This window comes from Rhinolophus sinicus, linkage group LG14 (genome assembly GCF_036562045.2).
Source record: "Rhinolophus sinicus isolate RSC01 linkage group LG14, ASM3656204v1, whole genome shotgun sequence".
Taxonomy (NCBI): Eukaryota; Metazoa; Chordata; class Mammalia; order Chiroptera; family Rhinolophidae; genus Rhinolophus; species Rhinolophus sinicus.
The window spans coordinates 38,045,326-38,068,533 of record NC_133763.1 but is presented as its reverse complement, the minus strand read 5'-3'; the positions used below and the strand labels follow the sequence as shown (position 1 = coordinate 38,068,533).

The 23,208-nt window shown below is 37.0% G+C and overlaps 1 long non-coding RNA gene across 2 annotated transcripts in view; it reads left to right on the top strand.

Annotated features, from left to right (window-relative positions):
• The window catches only part of LOC141568678 (uncharacterized), a 201,321-nt gene extending 178,439 nt beyond the window's left edge, over positions 1 to 22,882 (top strand). For both annotated transcript variants that reach the window (XR_012491881.1, XR_012491880.1), the window contains one exon: positions 22,753 to 22,882. This is a non-coding gene — a long non-coding RNA (uncharacterized LOC141568678). The remainder of the gene's footprint in view (positions 1 to 22,752) is intronic.
• The last annotated feature ends 326 nt before the right edge of the window (positions 22,883 to 23,208 follow it).

The following is a 23,208-nucleotide window of genomic DNA, read 5'->3' as shown; positions in this document are numbered from 1 at the left end:
TTAATAAATTATTTAATCTTTGGTCACCTCATTGTCACATTTAAATAAATGTCTCCAATGTCTCGACTGTTTTCTCCAATATTTTTCCAATGTTTGATGTGAAATCAATAAATTAAAATTATGGCACAGCACCTGACAGAAGGTAGATGCCCAAGAATGGCAATTATTATTTCTAAGATTACTGTTATCAGTCTTACTGTATTCTCAAGTTTTGTTGACTAATTGTTGTTAGTCTCATCCATTTCCCCACTAGAATATCTCTATAAAACCATGGAATCTGAGGTGTCCTTAGTCTAATGCACAGTGTCTGGCACAGAATAGCTACTCAATAAGTGAGTAAATGGATAGCTGCTTAAAAAAAAAAAAAAAAAAAAAGTATCACTGCTATTGACAGTAAATTAGCTTGGTATTTTATACTTAGGTACTTATGTAAAATAGCTTTAGAACACAAAACTAAACTTAAAAATGGAGGTAAATACTAGGAATTTAAAAATTACTAAATTTTAATGTTATGAAATTTTTTCCTATGATTTTTTTTTTTAAGTAGGCAAGTACTAAAACAGTGATTTCACAGTAACAAAAATCCCATTTATTGTAGCATTTATATCTTGGCCCCCCTATCTACAATCAACTCTTCCCCTCCCCACCCCAAATATAGTACATTTAAAAAAAATTTTCCAGATAGAATTCAGTTTTTCACTGCTTGACATATATCTTTGCATTCATTGGTAATTATGTACTATTTCTTCAGAATATTCTGCATTTGGGTTTCTATTTTTATGTTTCCCTTTAAGCTTTGTAGATGAAGTTTGTAGATGAAGTCACTCAACAGTATGGTACTTTATTTCTTTTCTTCTGATATAGTCAGCATAAAAACTTTACAATCTAGTAAATAGAAAAAATATGCAATGAATGGAACTAATAAGTTTCTGAAAAATAGTAGTTTGAAAATATTATAAAATCAGAGCTTTCATTTCATGTAATGAAAGAGCAGAGTAATTTGTTCACGAGAGTCAATAAGAAAATCTACACCCCTTTTCCCAATTTGCCTAAATTTCTCATTGGAGTTTTAAAGATTTGATACCTACTATGTTCAGGGTACTGCACTGGGTAGCTGTGGACTCCTAGGCATATGTTTTACTTTAAAGCCTCTCCTTCAGGCATCTTAGAGTCTACCTGCCATGAGACTGGGGTCAAAATAGGGCTTTGTAGGCAACAAGGTCACTTATCCTCATTAACTTTTTCGATACTATTTAATGAGAGTTCTCTATTTTTCTGTCACTGTTCTGAGTTCTAGAGATAGAGAAGTAAGCACTGTAGGTGAAGACTGCCTTTACTCATGAACTTACCCTTCAATGGAACTGCTTTAAGTCACTCAGTCTGTCTCCGCCTCTCTAAGTTTGTTAAATTATGGTCTCTTAGGGAGTGGTGAGGAGTGAACTGTGTAACAGATATGAGGCCCTAGAGTAGTTAAAGCACGGTGGAATATAAATGCTCAAGAAATGTTAATTTGCCTCCCACCAAATTCTATTCCTATGGAACACATAAAATATTTAGATAAGTTAAAAATCAATAAAAAGCTTCTACGATTATAGGATATTATGAATGTGTTGCAACATCCTAATCAATATTTTGATACTTTAAACATTGTAGGTATTATGAACGATAATGTCAAAGCATTGTTGAAAACATTAATAATTTTACTTTTAAGAAAAATTTTTAAATATTGTTACTGCCAAAAATATTTTAACTTTAAATTATTTGAGTGATAACATAATATTAAGGTTCTATTAGAAGCTTCAAAGTGGTTTCCTCTAGTTGTAATTAAGATATTCAAGATATTCTATTGTGAATTTGTAATTTTCTTGAATTAAAATATCATTGTACAGTATAATTAGAAGGTTGTAATTATAAATTTATTGTTTTTTAAAAATTAAAAAAAACCTTTTTTTAACGTAATTTTAGATTTATATAACGGTGAAGATAGTACAGAATTCCCATATAGCTGATACCAGATTTCCCCTATAATTATCTTACTTTAGTATGGTTCATATGTCACAATTAATGAATCAATATTGATACATTACTATATTAATGACACTTGGAAATTGTATGAAATTCAAATTTCAGTGCCCATAAATAAAGTCTTATTGGAACACAGCCACACTTTTGTTTTTGTGCTACAATGGTAAAGTTAGGTAGTTCCCACAGGAAAAATTTACTGTCTAGCCTTTTACATTCCTGATATAGAACTTTAGAGCCAATGGTAAGAATTTTAGATTTTATACTGAGAATGGGAAGATGCCGGTAGTTTTAGGAGAGAGGATCTGCATCATATGACTGGTTTTCAAAAATCTATTAAGTTAATGGAATCAATGATTTGCAGGTGTGATATTGTGATTTAAATAAGGAATATACATTTGGTCTTACTCATAGTCTGCCGGTTTCTGGCACACAGCCCCTAAAGCCCTTGGAATTTCCTAAGTGATGAGAGCAAGATAGGTGTCTTTTGTTATATTAATGAGGTAATTTTGGAAAGCAGTTAAGGGCGGGGCTGGTTGCCAGGAGAACCAACCTAAATGGAGAGGGTTGGAAATTTAGGTCCCATCCCTGATTTCCTAGGAGGTTAAGGGCTGAAGGCTGAATCAGTCACTAATGGCTAATGATTTAATTAATCCTGACTATGTAATGAAGCCTCCATAAAACCCCAAAGGACAGGGTCTGGAGAGCTTCTGGATTGGTGTGCATATGGAGATTCAGAGGAAGTAGTGCTTATGTTACTAGTCCAAAGCCTATGTGTCTGATGCTTCAAAAGACCCAAACTCAAAATATCAGCATTTGGAATAAGGAAAATGTTTATTGATCAAGAAGGTGCTGACCCAGAAGATGAGAGCACTAATAGTTCCTCAAATCCATCTAAGAAAGTACAGAGGTTAGCCTTCTTTTTTGTCAAGGAGAGGGGAACAGGAGGAGTTGTTTTTGTAAAACAAACAGAATTCCTCTAATTATTAGCATGTCTATATGCAAGGCAAAGCAGGCTTAAACAAGATGGAGTCAGAGAGACCCCAGCATTTTACTCTGTTACAGTAGAACAGATGAGAAAGGACATTAAACAATATTTGAATCAAGATGTAGGTAGCACTGAACAGCCATGTAGGCACAAGTTGGTTTCATTCAAAACACAGTCCTGAATCAAGTGGATGTACGTATCGAATTAATAAATCTTTACCTTTCCCATACTCCCTATAAAAATCAAATGGTAGATTGTGAGAAAGTATCTTCATGATTTTTTAAAATAAGAACACAGAAACCTCTAAGCTTAAAAGATATGTAAAACAATTCTCTAAAATAAAATTAATTTTTTTCTTTTGTATTATATTTTTAATTTATTTATTTTTACAGATTTTTACATATAGATTTCTTTTTTATTATTACTTTGTATTAATTTCAGGTACACAGCATAGTGGTTAGACATTTATATAATTTAAGTGATTCCTTTGATTAGTACCCACATGGCACTATACATAATTATTACCGTATTATTGACAATATTCCCTATGCTTTACTTTACATCCCCATGACTATTTTGTCACTACAAATTTGTGCTTCTTAACCCTTCACCTTTTTTACCAGCCCTCTCAACCCCAATTCCATGTATCACCCCAATAAATCTAGTACCCATCTGATGCCATACATAGTTATTACAATATTATTGACTATATTCCTTATGTAATATCCACATCCATGACTACTTTGTAATACCCAAATTGTACTTTTTAATCCCTTCTCCTTTTTCACCCACTCCCTCAATCACCCTCTCATCTGGCAACCACCAAAATGTTCTTTGTATCTATGAGTTTGTTTCTGTTGTGTTTGTTTATTTTATTCTTTATTTTTTCATATAAGTGAAATCTGTCTTTCTCTGACAACTCCATTCAGCACAGTAACCTCCAGTTCTATACATGCTACTGCAGATGGCAAGAAACAATTCCCTTTCATGACTGAGCTATATTCCAGTGTATGTGTGTACCACCTCCTCTTTATCCATTCATCAATTGATAAACACCCAGGCTGCCTCCACATCCTGGATATTGTAAACAATGCTGTAATGAACATATGGATGCACATGTCCTCTCAAAGTAGCATTTTAGGTTTCTTTGCATAAACAGCCAGAAATGGGATTCTTGAAATGGGATTCAGAAATGGGGTCCTTCTTTGTCTTGTGTTATAGGCTTTGTTTTCAAGTCTGTTTTGTCTGGTATAAGTATTGCTTCCCCAGATATTGTTCGTTTGTTTCCATTTTCATGAAATACCTTTTGCAATCCCTTTCCTTTCAGTCTGTGTGTGTCTTTTGATTTTATAGGCAGCATATGTAAGAGTCTTGTGTTTTTTTTTTAATCCATTCAGCCCAACCCTATCTTTTGATTGGAGCATTTAATTTATTTACCTTGAAAATAATCATTGATAGATATGCAGTTCTTGCCACTTTATTATTCATATTTTTAATTTTATTTTATTCTATTTTATGTTTTTGTCTTAAAGAAGTCCCTTTGACATTTCTTGTAATACTGGTTTGATGGTAATGAACTCCTTTAGTGCTTTATTTTCTGAGAAGCTCTTTACCTGTCTTTCAATTTTAAATGATAGCTTTGCTGGGTAGACGAATCTTGGGTATAGGTCCTTCCTTTTTATCACTGTGAATATTTCATGCTAATCTTTTCTGGCCTGCAAAGTTTCTGTTGAGAACTCTGCTGACAGTCTTATGGGAATTCCCTTGTAGTTAACTAATTGCGTTTCTCTTGTTGCGTTTAAGCGTTTAAGATTCTCTCTTTGTCTTTAGCATTTGCCATTGTAATTATGATGTGTCTTAGTGTGGGCCTGTTTGGCTTTATCTTGTTTGGGACTCTGTACGTCCTGGGTGTGTATGTCTATTTCCTTCACCAGCTTAGGTAAGTTTCCAGTCATTATTTCTTTAAATAGGTTCTCAATCATTTACTTTCTCTCTTCTCCTGATGTGAATGTTATCCCAGAGGTCTCTTAAACTAACCTTATTTTCAAATTCTATTTTGTTTGTTTGTTTGCTGTTCTGATCGGGTGTTTCATGCTACCTTGACTTCCAAATCACTGATTCAATCCTCTGCTTCATCTTGCCTGCTGGTGATTCTTTCTGGTTAGTGTATTCTTTAGTTCAGTTAGTGTATTCTTCACTTCTGACTTGTTCTTTTTTATGGTTTCTATGTCCTTTTTAAAATGATTGTTATCTCTTTGTTGGAGTTCTCACTAATTTCTTGAGAATCCTTATAACCATTGTTTTGAACTCTGTATCTGGTAGGTTGCTTGCCTCTGTTTCATTTAGTTATTTTTCTGGAGTTTTCTCCTGTTCTTTAATTTTGGACGTATTTCTGTGTTTCCTCATTACGGTTGTGTCTGTGTGTTTGCTTCTATGTATTAGGTAGATCTGCTACATCTCCCAGTTTAGGCTGGATGACCTTATATAGTAGATGCCCTGTAGGGCCAAGTGGCACAATGTCCCTTGTCACCGGCACCAGGTGCTCCAGGAGTGTCCCTTGTGTGGGTTGTGTGTGCCCTCCTGTTATAGTTGTGCCTTTATTGCTCTTGGCATGTTAGTGGGTGGGATTGACCCTCAGGCTGACTGGTTATGGGATTTGGCCACATCCACAGCTTATAGGCTGCTGTGTGTAGGGTGTCGTGCGGGGAGTCAAGCGGGGTCTCAGCTCCTGCTCCCTGCACAAGAACACAGGTGTCGTGTGGGGCGGCCTGTGGGGTCTCTGGTCCCGCTCCCCATATAAGAACGCAGGATGTGGCCAGGCCCAAAAGGAACACCCACGGAGCCATAGGTAGGGAAGTCATACCACTATGGTCTCACTGGAGGCTGGGTTCACAGGACGTGCAACCTGCTGTCCGCTTTTCTGCCAACCGACCGACGACTCTCCTCCACTCTCCTCGACTCTTCTCCTCTACTCTCCTCGACTCTCCTCTGTAGCCGCAGCAGTTATATTAGTGGCCAATCGCTCAATGGTTACAGCTGACCGCCAACCAGCCACTGCTGATGGCCATCCAATCACAGTTGATGGCCCTTTACTACCTGAGCCAGCACCTTTCCACGTGAGGCCATGAGCCTGGAAACTGCACTCCTGGCTCTGTCCCTACAGTGCAATTCTCCCCAGTGGTCTCTCATGCCTGATGGGACTGCCCTTTGTGTGTGCTACTTCTGGGCCTAATTATGTGATGCTTTGCTGTTTTCCAAAGCCAACCTCCACGTATATGGTTCCTGGGCCTCTGGTTCCGGGTCAGCCACTGCCTATGACCAGCTGGGGACTACCTGGTAGGAATGACAAAGTGATCCATGGTTTGTTGTTGCCTGTGCTAAGCCTGGAGGCATGTGGGAGAGGTCACTCTGTGAACTGAGGACAGCTGGCAGCAATACCGGGCCTGGGCTAGCTCTGCAACCAGTCAGGATAGCCCAGAGCCTGCTGCTACCTGCCAGCTACCTTAAGGTTCAGCCACTTTTAAAGCCTCCATCTCTATACAAGTTGGGTGAGGCAAGGTCTCAGGGAGTCACCAGGATAGAGTGAGCAGAGTTCAGCAGACCAATTCTGAGTCAGATTTAGCCATGGGTTTGGGGGGAGGACTCAACATAGGAAAGATGAAACCTGACTACTGGCTGCATAGAAAGAGGACACCACATAGGGAAAATCACTACTGTCCCAGCAGTACTCTTTCCAAAACCACACAACTCAGTCTCTCCCCTTCTGTCTCTGACCTCGTCCAAATTACCGTACCTCCGCTGGAGCCCAGGGTGAGTACCTGTGAGTGAGACAGTCTTTGCACAGGCTGTTTAAGAGAATGTCTGGGCTTCCCACAGCCTTCTGTCCCACCCTGATTGTCAGAATCCCCACTATTTTTCACAACCAGATGTTATGGGGACTCCTCTTCCTGGCACAAATACACTGGGCTGGAGAGCCTTGTGTGGGGTTGGGGTTCCTCGTTCCCCTGGGGAAAATCTCTGCTGCTAAGATATTCCTCCCAATTCTCAACTGCCACATTAAGGTTTGTAGTCGGCCCATTCCATGTCTCTGCCCTTCCTACCAGTATCCACATAGCTTCTTTATATCCTCAGGTATAAAACTTCAGCTAGACTTCAGATGGTTCTCCAGGTTGATTGTTCTAAAATTTAGTTGTAATTTTAATGTATTCATGGGAAGAAGTAAGTACAGTGTTTATCTACTCCACTGTCTTGGACCGTCTCTAAAATAAAAAGTTTTGTTAATAAAAATTAACCATGAAAATTTTGCATAGCAAATAACCAAAATAAATTCTCACACACATTCATCAAAAGATAAATACCAAAAATGTGTTTCTTAAAAGAGGATGAAATATGAATTTGTGGTTTCTGATACACAGTCATGGGCAAATATCTTCAATTAAGAGTTTACATTTGATTCAATTTGAAGTCACACTGAAGGAAAAAAAGTGCTGTTAAGTGTATACCAAGTATAGAAAAGGCTTTAGATAAGCCTGAAATGCCATTAAAAGTAGGAAAGTGCATATTGGCAACTATACTTTCCACTTGCCTAATATTTTTCGTTCCCACCTCTGAATACTATTAAATAAGCCTAATCCTAGACCTTTAATAAGGATCACCAATCAGCATCACAAGTGCCGAAAAGACATGCTAATGGCTCTTTAAATACAAGCCTATTTAAGGCATGATTTAACAGCCTAGTCAAACTGATTTCTCGGCAGTTCCCAGAGTATTATGACCAAGGTTGTGTCTGTGAAAACAGTCTGTGTTGTAACCTCTCAGGAACACATCCTTTACCAGGGCCTCAAAATATTCCCACAAAGATCCAAGGAATGTGAGCTCCCAGCTAAAAAATAAATCACAAAACCTTATGCACAAGGAATCTGGCCTTGTAGAAATTGCTACTGCAGTAGGTTGGGGAAACAGAGATGGGGGGTGGGGCAAGGGAGAGAGAGAGAGAGAGAGAGAGAGAGAGAGAGAGAGAGAGAGAGAGAATTTTGAGAGAGGGAACTGCCTAGTCCAAATATAAGCCTAAATTAGATACTTTATGGAGCTAGGTCACATAGCTGTACCCTAGCTGGGAAAGCCAGAATGTTCAGCTTTTCTAAAGAGAGGTAATCTTTGTCTCCCATCAAGACTTATAAAGTAAAAAATTACCAAAATATTGCAAATGTCTAATAAAAACTGTGATATCCCTGCTGAATCTCAATTCTGCCCCTGGTTTACTGCTTTACCACATACATGGGCCCTGGCAAATTATTACCAGGCCTCCTTTCAATACATGGATTAATTTGACACTTGCCGTAGAGATCTTGGAACTCTGGTACTCTCCCGTTTCTCTCTTCCTTTTTGTCTCTCTCACTTTCTGTCTCTCTTTATTTTTAAATTCATCTCTTGTTCTTCATTTCCCCAGTAGGTATGAGAATGAGGCCCAATATTTCATTCTATTGATTAGTAGCTACTTAATCTTGAAAACTTCATTCAGCATTAATCTTATATATTTGATTGCCTATTATGTAATTGGTGTTAATAAATTTGAAGGAAACAAGCTTGTTAAGTGTAACACATACAAAATAAAACCAACTGGGAGAACTTTTCATAGCTATATGCATAAGAAAGTTTTCTTCCCTTACAACAAAAAATTAGAAATTATTTTAAATATAAATTTAAAATTCTCAAAATGTGTTTAATCAGGTTAGGTACAGCTAATATGCTGTACTCCTATGAGTAAGTTTGAAATTTTAAAAGCTATAAAGGATGTGAACTAAAACTGCTCCATGTGTTCAATGCAAGCTTCCTTGCCAATTGATCATTCATGCCCACCTTTAATTTCCATGGGTGTTGCATTAGCCCTTTGAATTTGCTGTGACATCCAAGCTGATTTGTATGTTTTTGTTTTGTTTTTAGTAAATAACTTGGGCTTTGTTCGGCTTGGTTTAATGAATCAGATTGCAGGAGTCTGAAGTATTGTTGAGATGAGCTTTGAAATATTTCATCTTCTACATTTAGTCTAATGTGCAAAAAAAGGTAAAAACACTCTTTATAACTTGCTTCTTTATTATTTAAAAATGCCACTAGCACCCATAGTCTATATGTAATGTTCAACTACATATGGAAGAAAAATGCATAGAAACTATTTGTAAAGGTGAAAGCCATTCTCCAAGGCCACATTGTACTTCTCCAAGGCAAGATTACATGTCCACACCAATGGCCAGCTTTCATTTAATATTTCTGACCTCCTCTGTGTACCTATTTAACTGCTTGCTATAGGTGATACAAATGACATAATTTGACAACAGCTTTTTTTCGCTGGGTGTCTAAATAAGGAAAAATGGTACAGTTATATACGAGTTTGTGCATAATCATTTCTTCTACTGTCATTAACTACGTGGAAGATAGTCACTTAATTATGGTAAATACAAGCAAATCCAAACACTGTCTTATGTTTTTCTTAAAATGAGGCTATAGTTATCTATTATAACAAACTTTTCCTGAGACATTTATTCAGATGGTATCTTTAGTCTATTTTGGCATATTATTAATACCAGACCTGCTTATATGGAATGCAAGATTAACAACATTTCTGAAAGCATAGAAGAAACTTTTCATTCATATGTTATTGTTATAAGAGCAGCAAATGTTACAAAATTTCAGAACTTGCAACCCAGCTAATCACAGCTTCCTCATTCAAAACTTTATTTATTAGTAGTTTTAATATTTAGACCAACAACTATTGCTGAAATCTGAGAAAACATTGTATGATGTAAAAATATGATCTGTAAAAATTGTATGATCTGTAAAAATATGATTGCTGTTTTCTGATTATACCAGGCCAAAGTTGTGGGACCTTCCACTTTTCTATCCCCTCTTTGAGAACAGAGTGAGTGTTTTTATTATGACAAAGTAGAGAGACGAAAACAAGTTTCATGGGTTTTCAAGGCTGATCTATTATTTAATCTTTCAAGACACCTCTTACTTGGAATAGAAATGAAATAGTAACTATTGTCAAAAGCTGGAGAGACCCCGTGGTGTTCTGCTGCGCCTTTAGCTAACAATTAATTTCTGATCCAGTTAGAGGCTCTGGAGAGTGAGCTATGGTAGACTCATTAAGAAAGAATATAGCAAGCCAAGTTGGAAAATGGGTAGAGCTTTATTGCCAGCTGGAGATGAAATATATTTCTAGTTCTTACAGCAATCAAAGTTCAGAAACAGTAAAACAAACAAAAAATGTAGAACTGGTAGACAATTTTGCAGCTGGAAACTACTTAGTAGACAGAGTTTCCTTTTACTGGAGAGGCTGCATTTTCTTGATAGTTCAGCAAATGATTTTCCCCTAACAATTGTTAGCACATCATTTTAGCCCAGGAAAATCTTGATCCAGCTGAAGTCTATCCATTTTTCTACACCCTCTTGGCCTGTGTAATAGTAAGGACTTCCATCACCAAAATAACACCTATTTAGCTTAAATGCTTCCTTCTCTGGAGTCATACACAATCCACCCTGGGCATTGTTTTTAATGTTTATTATAGAATTTTTTTTCAAGCTTCCATATATTACATGTCATTATTTGATTTCTTGTCTTATTTGAATTGTTTGCCACAACATACCTTCCCAGATTATAAACTTTTTAAATGTGAAGTTATTCTATTTATAACTCCTTTTTAAAAAATTGTTGAGCACTTTGCTTGACATAGCAAGTACTCAGTAAAATTTCATTGAATAAATGAATAAATTAATGGGTAAGTCTATTCATGTGTGTCCTTTTTGTGCCAAAAGAGAATCAAAGCAACTGATAATATGGATAAATGTCAATATTTCCACCATGGTAGCATTTGATCATTACTCAAATATATTTATTTTTAGTATGTTTGGTTTAAATCAAATTATTAACAGGGTGTTCCAGGAGAGTCACTCTTTAGTATCCTCACATAAGTTACCAGGAAAATTTAAATGCTAAGTCATAAGATTTAATAAGTAACAATTGGTAAAGCATTTAAAAGAGTGCCCACCACATAACAAATATTATATGAGAGCTTATTAAATAAAATAAATCACTGAATAAATAATCTCTGTAATCACTGAAGAAATACCCTGCATATATTTGGGTGAACATAATCAAGAATAAGAATAAAAAAGAAAGATATAAACACAATACTTGAAACAGATACATTCTCCATCACGCACTAATTTTGTAAAATTCATCTTAAAATGTTAATGTTGGCCTGAAGTTTCTGCATTAATCTAAAATTTTATTTCCTTATTAAACTTATTCCCTTTTCTCCTCGTGGCAACCATGGATTATAGTGGTTATTCAATAAATGTTCAAAGAAAGTAGTAATTAGGCCCTCCACCTATATATATTCTTACAGAAGGGCAATTATCTTTTGGCATATCTCAGCTTCTGCCCAACTTTGTATACCTCTTGACTCCTTCACATTCTAGACTTTCTCTTGCACCAAAGTAGGTAATTCTTGACTATTAATAAGCCACATAATTTCTTTTTTCTTCCCTGCTCAGTTTTTATCTTTATTGCCAAACCCAGTGTTCATCTATTAGAAGAGCTAGCGAAGTAGATTGCCTTACCCTGGGCTGCTCTCCTCAGGACATTTAGACTTACATGGGACAGAAAAGGAAATAAAATGGGATGCCCATCTAAAACAGAATTGCACTCAAGGATAATTGCAATATCAGTAAAGAAGTTCTGTCATGGTCTAATTGAAGGGATAATTGTAGACTCCAAACAAGAAACAAATGAGATGTAAAGAGCAGGATAGATGATTGAAGGACATGTGAATAAATGTAAGACAGATTAGCAAAGAGGTTTCATTAATTTGCTTGTGTTGGAATGGATATTTAACTTGAATTAAAGCCACAAAGTTAGGGTAAACTCTTTTCAAACACATAGTACTTCCAGAAAATAAAAGGTGTTTATTTAAAAAAAACTTGCTCAATATCCTTTATGTGCCAGATCTGAATATGTGTGTACAAATGAACAAAAAGAAGCCCTTAAAATGTTTACAACCCTAGAAGAAAACAGGAAAAAAACTCCTAGACATGAGTCTTGGTAGTGGTTTTTTGGAAATCACACCTAAAGCACAAGCAGCAAAATAAAAAATAAACAAATGAGACTACATCAAACTAAAAATATTCTGCACAGCAAAAGAAGCCATTAAGAAAGTGGAAAGACAACCTACAGAGTGGAAAAAAAATATTTGCAAACCATATGTCTGATAAGCGATTAATATCTAAAATATATAAAAACTAATATAACTTAATAGCAAAAAATCAAACAATCCAATTTAAAAAATGGGCAAAGGAATGGAATAGACATTTTTCCAAAGAAGATATACAAATGGCCAATAGGTACAATGAAAAGATGCTCAAAATCATAACTCATTAGGGAAATGCAAATGAAAACCACAATGAGATATCACCTCAGGCTTGTTAGAATGGCTGTCATCAAAAAAGACAAATGTTGGAGTGGATGTGGAGAAAAGGGAATCCTTGTTCACTATTGGTTGGAATGTAAATTGGTGTAACCATTATGGAAAACAGTATGGAGATTCCTTAAAAAGATTAAAAATAGAACTACCATATGATCCAGCAATTCTACTTCTGGAAGTATGTCTAAATCAAAAGAAAATATTAGCTTGAAAAGACATCTGAACCCTCATGCTTACAGAAGTATTGTTTACAGTAGTATTGTTTACAGTAGTCAAGACATGGAAACAACCTAAGTATCCATCCATGGATGAATGGATAAAGAAATTATGATATTATATATATGACATACGGTGCCAAAGAAATGTATACACATTTTAACAGGTATTATCTATACTCAAGCAATAGTTCACTGTAATGAGAAGTGTCTGGATGCTGATGGTAACAATTTTGAGCACTTCCTGTTATTACAGAAATCAAACATGACTTGTATTCATCTTTTGTTATTGGTATATATTGAGTATTACAATTAATACTGTTTTTTCCTTTCTTAAAATGTGTATACTTTTTTTGGCACCGTGTGTGTGTGTGTGTGTGTGTGTGTGTGTGTGTGTGTGTGTGTATAAAATGGAATATTCTTCAGCTATAAAAAATGCGGAAATCCTACATCACGACAACATGAATGGACCTTGAAGGCATTATGCTAAGTGAAATAAACCAACAGAGGAAGACAGATACTGTATCTCACTTATATGTGGAATATAAAGAACAAACAAACAACAACAACAAGAAAAAAACATAGAAAAAGAGATCAAATTTCTGGTTATTGGAGAGAGGAAGTGGGGGAGGGGAATTGAATTGGAGGAAGGTTGCCAAAAGGTACAAAGTTTCAGTTATAAGATAAATAAGTACTAGGGATGTATGTAAAATATGATGACTATAGTTAACATTATTGTATGATAAACAGGAAAGTTGTTAAAAGAGTAGATCCTAAGGGTTTTCATCGATCACAAGGAGAGTTTTTTTTCTTTTTATTGTATCTATACTAGATGATGGATACTAACTAAACTTATTGTGGTAATCATTTCATGATATATGTAAATCAAACCATCATGCTGTACACCTTAAACTTAAACAGTAATATATGTCAATTTTTTCTCAATAAAACTAGAAAAAAGTTTATACTCTAGCAAGGAAGTCATATATACAGCAAAAATAATTATATAAATGCAGGGCACAAGGAGACCACACATTAATAATTAAACATATTCTGGGAGCTGGATCAATAAGGATTTACCTGGGATAGTGACATTTCAGATGAAATCTACCTATCCTCTTTAGACCAACTACAGCTAGGTCATCATAGCTACTTGACAACATTTACATTCATTTCTAATTAGATGCTTTAGACATTTCCTACACCTAGTAACCAAAAATGCTTCTCACTCACCCTAAGGTTTTCATCTTTCCCCTCACCCCACCATTCATTGTGAAGATGTCTCCTGCCATCGTTCTGGGTGAAGGAGATGTCCAGCGTAAGCTTCTTACGTCTTCTTTTTAATTTAATTGCAGCCCTTATTATTTTCATCTTTTTCTCCTGATAGCCTCCAACTTCAAAAAGAATTTACCTCTTTTTCAGTCCAAGGTGAAACTTTCTATATAAGTCTCATTCTTTCCTGTATTAATCAAGACCTGGTTCTATTCATTACCTACTCTTTCTTTTACATTTCTGATCTTTTTCTCTTCATTGATTACTTCTCCTGTACTGTTCACTGTGCTGCAGTCATTTCTGTTAAATCTAATAAACTTTTGGCCTTTCTTTCATGGGCTGACTTTTAAGGAAAGTCATCCAATTTACTGCCTTTGTTCGCTATCAATCTAGTCAGTAGAAGACTTAGTGCCTGGCATCTGCTTCTATCCATCTATTAGGTCCTCACCAGAAGACCACCAGTGATCCACTGATCACCACTCCCCGTCTAGGTACCTGTTCTCAATCTCAGTCCTTGACCTCCAAGTACAGTCTGTTCCTATGAACCATCTCCCTTTGAAGCTCATATTGTGAATTGCACTCTCCTATTTTTCTTTTTTCTTTTTTTCTACCTCTCTGTCTACTCAATATTTGTCTCTTTCACGGGCTCAGAAGATTTTTTTAAGATAGAGGCAAGTTGTAACTAATCACACGGCTCTGTCTGCAAGGGGGTTTGCTTGATCATGTTTATTTATTTGATGAATGCTTTTTATATAGTGCTTAACATGCCTCAGGCCATACTCTGAACACATGCATTTAATCCTTACAATAACCCTTTTATGATCCAAAAATAGAGAGACTGAGACACAGAGAAGTGAAGTCACTTGCCCAGGTTGTACAGATTCTGTTTTAACTGTAGTCTATAATCTTTAAAAATATGTTGCTTTGGGCACCATCAAAAAAATGTAGATAGTTTATATCACATTACTATAGTTTTTCAGATCCACTTAAATATTGCTTAGATATGCTAGGAGATGTAAAAATTAGCATTTCTTAGAAAGAACAGAGAACAATAATGTCAGCATTTTGCAGATAGTGTAAATGGGAAGAAAGAATCTCTTCTGATTTTTAGATTTACTATATTTCTGTGAAAGTTACTGTCTTACAGTCATAGAATGTATAAATGAATCTAATAAATAGTTTGGTTTAAATGCCATTCAATCGTCATCAAGGAAACAAAATTACAATTAACTTCAGTAATATTTATAGAGTTTACTTTATAATGCCTTTTAATCATTTTCTTTTTAAAGAAATCCAAAATAAAGGATTCTTTTAGATGTTCATATATGTAGGAGCATTAGAAACCACTTAAATGTCTGGTATTCAGTGTGGGTAGAATAGATAAGCAATACCAAATGCTGCTTTATTAAGGTTTGTTCCTGTTTGGGTGTGTTACACATCTACAGATGTATTAGAAAATATATTCCACAAAATAATTAATGCCAATTTCCACTGATACTCCTCTGCCTAAATATGGAGGGGATATTATAAACTATAATATCTGTCCATATCTCCACACCCTATAATAAATGACATTAATTTTAAAAACTTCTAAAATTATTTTATTATAATTTAATGAAGCATTACTGAATTGAAAGGAAATAAGTAGTTGAGTGAGGCCAAATAGTTCCTTGGAAGTGCCAAAGCCTAAATGAGAAAAGCTCAACTTCAAAGTCAACTTAGTAGATGCTAGATTAAAGAAGGAATGTAGGCTCAGATTAAAATCTTTGAGAAGGAATGAAAGGTTCTGAGGAGGGAGAATTCAGAGGACAGAGAAGTATGAAGTATGTGGTGTGTAAGGGTAATGGGGGGAGGGCAAAATGACAGCACTGCATTGCAGGTGGAGTATAATTGAGGCAAAGCATCTGCGAAAAAATGCTCAGCGGGTTCACACTCTAAAAGACACCTATGGCTTTACTAAGAATGTAGTGAAATACAGTTTGGATCAACTAAGAGATATTTCACTGCACAGGTTCTAGTGTGTGTCTTGGTTTTTTGTTGTTTTTGTTCCTATTTGTTTTGTTTCAGTTTTTGGTTCGTATTGTGGCAACAGGTTGGCCTCCTATGAAAGGGCATTCTGACAATCTTCACTGATGCACTGGTTACTACTTGTATCAAGGATGATGCATTAATCTAAATAATTCTCAATCTTTCAGTAAAGACAATGATTATACAAGCAAGGTAGAATTTTCTATGATACATAAACACTTACAAAGAGCAGGACTTCCTTCAGCCTATGAAGTTCAGGAAAAACTCAAAAAATCATAATCATCCTGCCCATACTTAGTGCTAACTACGCATATCACTCTCTCCCTATCATCCCTTCAACCTTAGGAGACCCCTGTCAATGCTATCTTCCTGATGAAGGTGATGGGGAGAAAGAGTATTAACATTTTGTGGGAACCCCAAAGGACATCTTTCATTTTTTCCACATGAAATGAAGCTTTTCTTGAGGGTTTAGCTAACTAAGAATGACTTTTTAAATAATCACTTTAGCCAATAAACTACACCAACAACCAGTAAGCACTTGAAGGCCAAATTCTAATATAGATGGATAATAAGTGTGTTTATAAATCTTATTTATACATTTGTGTGAACTTCTGAACTTATGTTAATGATTCATTAATGTTAAAATCTGCTTCATCAAATCTGTTACAAATTATATTAAAAAATTCTTAGAATTCTTACCATGAGATATGTTAGAATGTAACACCTACTTTGTGTTTGCTTAACATAAACCCTAAAATAAATTTGTTTGCTTTGAAACTTACAGGGACAAACTTGGGAAAAATCTGCTTCAATAAAACTTGTTTTTAAACATTGATACACAACATATTGGTTTCTCAAGAGTTTGGTCATTGAACACAATGTGTTATGTTTTAGAAGAAGCAAGAAATTGAATTAAAATATAAATCAATATTTTAATAATACCTATTCAGAACTCTCAAAGCAGCAAACATTATGCTGTGTGCAACTAGTTAGAGATAATTACCTTTAGTTTATTTTTTAAGGTCCTTTTGTAAAAAAAATATATATATATATTCTATATATATTCTATATATATATTCTATATACATAGAATATATATATATTCTATAGAAGGAAAAGGAGACATGGTGAGACAAATATAGACGGTTTCTGATTAGATGCAATTTCTCTTTGATCTGAGGGATACAGGCAGGAAAGAACTCACGTAGAGGAGACAAAAGGGCAGACTGAGATCATGAAAAACAAAACAAACCTTTTCAATTCACTATTTTGCTTGGATCCAGACCTAAAGAACCTTACGCTCAAATCCCCCAGAAGCGAGAGTACAGCCTTTGCTATATATTTTCTAGTGATACAAATTCTTTGTTTCCAAAAAGTTCTGAACTGCCAGTCTGATGTTCTGCCCAACTCAAACTAAAAAGAGGAACCAGAAATACATGACAACAGATATTGGAGCATTTTTCTTATTCTTGTAATAATTTCCCCAAAACCTAAGTCTTCAGTTCAGCTAAGCAAAATCAGTGATTCCAATATGAGTTTCTGTTTAGTCTACAGCTCATCTTTGGGGTAAGCATTTCAAAAACATATGTCAATTATTAGCTAAAAAACTACTGTAAGCCAGAGATTTAGAAACTTTAATAAAATGATAGAATTTATCTCTAGTTACTATAACTAATATAACAATAACATAAAAAGAAAGATAGTTTTACTATACAAAAAGTTTTTTTGTAGTTTTTTTTGATAGCTTTTACTTACAAAAAGAAAACTCCTAGGTACAAATTACCTTTTCTGCCTTCTCTATTTACCATTTTCCATTCAAAAGAATCTGAAATAAAATAGGCTCAAGTATGCCATCATCCTCTTGACTCACATGACTTTCAGTACAATTGCCACAGTGAATTTGTGCCCAAACTATACAGACTTCTCCACACTGGTGGCAGCTTCAGCACCTTCAGTCTCTAGCAAGATCATCTCTACGTCTTTACCAGCATTCTGGGCAAAACGGCAATGTGAATGAAGTTTTTTCTAGGTGTGTGGGGACAGAGCCAGGAGGACCATTTCCAGGCTCTCGGCCTCACATGGAAAGGTGCTGGCTCAGGTAGTAAATGGCCATCAACTGTTATTGGATGGCCATCAGCTCTGGCTAGTTGGCCGTCAGCTGTAACCAGTGAGCCATTGGCCACTAATGTAACTGCCATGGGTATGCTAGCAGAAAATGGGGGCTAGCAAGAAGATGGTGGCTGAGCTGGCAAGCGCAGAATGAACTTACCATGGCGGATTGCAGCTAGCAAGTGGGGTTGGTTGGCAGAGAAAAGTGGATGGCAGGTTGCGGATAGTGTGGCTCCTGCTTCCTGTGTCTCCAACCCAGCTGTCCACGAGAATATAGTGGTATGACTCCCCTATCTATGGCTCCGTGGGTGTTCCTTTTAGGCCTCACCATGTCCTGTGTTCTTATGTGGAGGGCGGGAGCAGAGACCCTGCATGACACATGGCGCACCGAGCAGGGTATGGTGCCGGCCAAAGCTCTCCGAAGGGCGGTGGAGCAGTTTGTGCGTATGAACACTCAGTCTCAGGAAGACCAGGAGGAGCAGCTGCCAGAGAGCTGGACCCTCATGGAGGGGTGGGAAGACATGGACGGTTCCCCAACCAGCACAGGCTGGAGAAAGCGACGGTCATCGCGGCCCTGTGGGCTGGGAAGTGCTTGCTGAGGCCCTCACACACAGGTTGGGGAGGATTGGAGCCCTCGCCCTGTGGAGAGGGCACAGATTGTAAGGCTTACAGTCCACACGAATGACTGTGGATTATGGGGAATTGCCTTCCATCCCTAATTTAATGGACCGCTTGACTCTGCTTGAGAACGTACCACCGTGTAGTGGAACCAGTGGATGTTTGCTTCCTGTGTCTTGACCGGCCGCCATCAAGAATATGTAAGCACCTTGACTGTGAGTTGCTGTTGTTCCAGCACGGTACCCTGAGAGGCCCAGAGAGAGTGGCAGTGCCCTGAGAACCCTGACTGAGTCCAGGGAGTCTGGCTGTGCCCAGAAGGACTGGTGGTGCCCTGAGAAACCCTGGCTGTGCCCAGAGAGCCTGGCTGTGTCCAGGATATTGCATTCACCTCCAGGCTCCTCGCACAGGGCCCCTCGCGGAAGACGCTTGTCGTGTAGATTGTGAGGTGAGAGCCTGTAGGGGTGGAGTGTGGGGACAGAGCCCCCGAAAGTAGTTTCCAGGCTCTCGGCCTCACATAGACAGGTGCTGGCTCAGGTAGTAAATGGCCATCAATGTGATTGGATGGCCATCAGCTGTGGCTAGTTGGCCGTCAGCTGTAACCAGTGAGCCTTTGGCCACTGATATAACTGCTGTGGTTACGCTAGCAGAAAATGGGGCCTAGCAAGAAGATGGTGGCTGAGCTGGCAAGCACGGACTGCAGTTAGCACGATGGGTTGCAGCTAGCAAGTGAGGTTGGGTGGCAGAGAGAAGTGTATGGCAGATTGCAGATAGTGTGGCTCTTGCTTCCTGTTTCTCCAACCGAACCGCCAGTAAGAATGTAGTGGTATGACTCCCCTACCTATGGCTCCATGGGTGTTCCTTTTTGGCCTGCATTCTTATGTGGGGAGCAGGAGATGAGACCCCGCGTGCCATCCTGCATGACAGTGCTTTCCTTCCACTTTCTCCCTTTTTAGGTGCTGCTTACAGTTGCCATCTGCTCTCATTCCTCCTTTCAAGCCCACAGGAATCATATTCTGTAAGATGGTCTCTTGAGTTCCAAAGCCACCCCTCTCCCTCAATGATTTGCCCATGTCAGCACTTTCTACAGTAACTAAAATCCGAAAATCATTGATTCCCACACCACAGATCTCTCATTTTTGCTTCTTTATATATTACAGGAATATCAAAGTCAACGGAGATTTGACTTACTAATCTGGATCTTGATACATGTCCTTAATTTCCGAATCTGAACTTTTTCTACCTATTCCCTTATCATCGATGGATAATTATGGTTATTATCCATGTATATTTTAATCATTAATGGTATTTTAGAGTTGTTATACTTAGTCATCAAAAACTATAGCTGATATTAATAATTTATTAACTAACATATTTGGAGCACTTATTATATTTTAAGTACTTAAGTTCTCTCTATATAATATCTTACTTAAAACTTGCAACAATTCTTTAGGTAGGTTGTGGGGACAGAGCCCCAGAGAGTAGTTTACAGGCTCTCGGCCTCACGTGGAAGGGTGCTGGCTCGGGTAGTGGATGGCTGTCAGCTGTGGCTGATTAGCCAATTGGCCGCTAGTGTAACTGCTGTGGCTACAGAGGAGAGCCGTGGGGAGTGGAGGAGAGTCGTCGGTTGGTTGGCAGAAAAACAGACAGCAGGTTGCACGTCCAGTGAACCCAGCCTCCAGTGAGACCATAGTGGTATGGCTCCCCTACCTATGGCTCCGTGGGTGATCCTTTTTGGCCTCACCATATCCTGCGTTCTTGTGTGGGGAGCGGGAGCAGAGACCCCTCAGGCCGCTCCGCATGACATAGGTAATATTATTACCTGTGTTTCATATTTTAGGGATGGTTAAGTTACATGCTTAGAGTGACACACTTAGTAGGTAGGAGAGCTGGAATTTGAAACCAATTCCCAAACTTACTTATCCTGAACTCCCTCTTCTTCGACTTGGACATTTGTCACTGGATTGGATGCTGGATGAGGAACCCACTTCATCTACTATAATATAGCTCTTTATATTACCTTCTATTCTTATGCACTGTTGAACAGTGATTTTTTTTCCATTGCTTTCAGAGTGGTTGTCATTTCCATGTCTTTTCTATACAAATTGGCACCTTCTCAGTGACTTGGCCGCCATATTATTATCACTGTTCTGCCCATCTGGTTTGGCCAGTTCCCAGTTTCAGTTCCTCCTAGCTAGCAGTTGTTCAACTTTTTGGAGAATTAACTAACAATTTTTGTGTGTGTCTGTGTTCTAATTGAGCAGGAAAATAAGAGTTGAAAAGAAGTATCAAAGCTTTTAATTTCTTGTTTATTGATTTTTCCCCAAAACTTTTTTTTATTATGGTAAAATATACATAACATAAAATTTAACATTTGAAACATTAACTATACAGTTCAGTGGTGTTAAGTACATATGTATTGTTGTACAGCCTTCACCACCGTCTGTCTCCAGAACTCTTTTCAACCTGCAAAACTGAAACTGTGTGCTCATGAAACAATAACTACTCATTCCTTCTTTCCCTCAGCCCCCTGGGAACCACTATTCTATTTTCTAGCTCTATGAATTTGACTAATCTGTGTACGACCTATAGTTGAAATCATATAGTAGTTGTCTATTTGTGGCTGGCTTATTTCACTTAGCATGATGTCTTCAAGGCTCATTAATGTTGTAGCGTGTGTCAGAATTTCCCTCCTTTTTAAGCAAAATGTATTTCCTTGTATGACATTTTGCTTATCCATTTATCCATCAATGGACACTTGGGTTGCTTCCACTTTTTAGCTGTTGTGAATAATGCTGCAATGAAGTGCATATATCTCTTCAAGATCCTGCTTTCAAATATTTTGCACATATATATGCAGAAGCAGCGTTTCTGGATCATATGCTATTTTTACTTTTAATTTTTTGAGGAAGTACCATACTGTTTTCTAAGCAGCTGCATCATTTTACATTCCCAACAACAGTTCACAAGTGTTCCAATTTCTCCACATCCTTACAAACACTTGCTATTTTCTGGGTTTTTTTCATAGTAGTAGTCCTACCTGTCCACTTTTTTAAAAGTAGTAGTCCTACCTGTCTACTTGTATATTTCTGAAAAAGTTAGTCTAGAATTATAGATTAGAGAAACAAAATAAGTTTGTAATGGTTTTAATGGTTTGGATATTTGGGAGTTTTTTGTTAATAACAGTTTATTATAATAGCCTACATTTTCTATAGGGCTTTAAATTTTAATAGCTCTTTTGCAAATGTTATCTCATTTAATCGTCAACAGTTAAAAGACTTATGTGTCATCCCCATTTTACAGATGAAGAAACAAAGTCTAGGGGCAAATTTATCAAAATATAAACACAACAAATTGTAAATTAAGACTCAAAGAAAAATAATTTTGAATTGTGGTCATTCCTATTATCATAGTATTTTTTTTTATTAATACTCTACTAAAGAAACAAAATGTCCCCATTTCAGTTTTACTTTTGTTTAACTGTTCCAAAGTTTTGGCTGTAGAAAGAGGAACAGTATTCTCTGTTCACCCATTCTTGGCATTATGCCTAGGCGTTTTAGTACTCATGGAAACCTCAGTTTCATAATAATCATAGATAAGAAGACCATCTATTCCAGTTTGGCTGAGACAGTACCTATTTATGCCTGTAGTCTCAGTGTGATCATTTATTTTTCCAAAGCAGGAGACTCTTGAGATTGAAAGTGTTCTGGGGTTGACAATAAATTATGTGGTCACGTTAATATTAGGTAGCACTTATTATATGAGAGACACATCACCACATTACTAAGTACTTTAAATTTAATGTATTAACTTATTTAATTGTCACAACTTGCTGAGACACATCCAATTGTTATAGTACTCATTTTATAAACGGAGAAGGTGAAGAACACAGAGTTAAAGTCATGCTGGAGTTCAGATGGTTAATAAAATTATAAACCCAGACCATGTGGCTCCAGAGTCCATGTTTTAATTCTACCAAGTTTGCAAACCACTTATCATAAGCTCTGTTACGCTATATTTCCAGGCTCTCATCATGCTATTGAAAATGAGGGGATGCCTTCAACAGTCTCATAATTTGGTCTCTTGCCTGAAATCATCTCTCCTTGCCAGTCTCCTTGCTTTCAGTAACGACACACCATTCATTCATTCACTCAGCCAAGGTAAGCAAACTGTGTTACAGTTCAACACTGTGTATTCAGCCTAAACTCCCAGTCACTTACAACTTCACAGTCGTCTTTGACTTCTTCTCCCATCCTCCCACTTTCAAGTTTTATCGATTCTTTGGAAGTCATGAAAGTAAAAAAGTAATCAGATGAGTATAATCCAACAATGGAAAATAACAAGTGTGCAAGGATAAGACTTTTTAATAGACTAAAATAACATGTTTAAATTGTAAGGATATGGAGAAATGGAACCATCATGCATTGTTGGTCAGACTATAACATGGTGCAGCCCCTTTAGAAAAAAGATTGGCAGTTCC